The sequence below is a fragment of the Austrofundulus limnaeus genome, unplaced genomic scaffold (assembly GCF_001266775.1).
Source record: "Austrofundulus limnaeus strain Quisiro unplaced genomic scaffold, Austrofundulus_limnaeus-1.0 Scaffold86, whole genome shotgun sequence".
In the NCBI taxonomy this organism is placed as follows: Eukaryota; Metazoa; Chordata; class Actinopteri; order Cyprinodontiformes; family Rivulidae; genus Austrofundulus; species Austrofundulus limnaeus.
In genome coordinates, this window is record NW_013952488.1 from 1,095,645 (window position 1) to 1,096,586 (window position 942).

Genomic DNA, 942 nt, shown 5'->3' on the forward strand with positions numbered 1-942 from the left:
GATAGATAGATAGATAGATAGATAGATAGATAGATAGATAGATAGATAGATAGATAGATAGATAGATAGATAGATAGATAAAATGCCTCGTTGTGCAGCTGTGTACATACAGTGAGGATACTTGGACAATGACTCATGGAAGTTGAGAATGGACGTTTCARATGGTAATTTTTTCCCCATGGTTTTTTTCATGATAACGACATTTTATGTGATAACGATGAGGTTTTTCTCATTATTATGGTTTCCCCCTTGTGCATCCTTCAGTAACCATGGAGGCGGTCTGGTCCCCTCAGCTGGTCACCGATGAAGTTTAGGATCATAACACAGGCTGAAATTGCAGCTTTTGTCTTGTACTGATAACGCAGCCCTCGTCATTTAAGGAGACAGCAGGCCCAACTGCAGCTCAGCAGGCATTTACACTTAAGTGATCCTGCTGATTTAACAAACTTTATTAGTGACCAGCTGAGAGGTTTAGTTTTTGAAGCTTTTATTGGAGCCAACCAGACTGCTGCTTAGATCAGAGTCGACTCTTGGCATAGGCGAACTAGGCGGTCACCTAGAGYGCCATCTGCTGGAGGGGGCACCGAACTGCAGAAGAAAAAAGTAATYATTTGTAATCCCTGGTTGTAACTCTGCTCAGCGCCCCTTTCAGTTAGCTTCTTCTTAAAAAACAATAATGAAGTATTACAGGAAAAATGAGCAACTCTACCCATAAAACATTCCCTCCCCCAATGCAACAATCGCCCCCACCCTCTCATTTGATTGACATTGCACTGACTTGTCCTGCTCCGATACTCTGACGGGGGGAGGGGCTAGTAGTGCCACTCAGGCTGACATCAAAGCAGCCCGTTGATCCTGCTGACATCCATTCTGACACAGTGCTGAGTTTGTCAGCAGAGGACCTTATGAGGTAAAATCAGACTTATATTTTCCAAAAAGAGA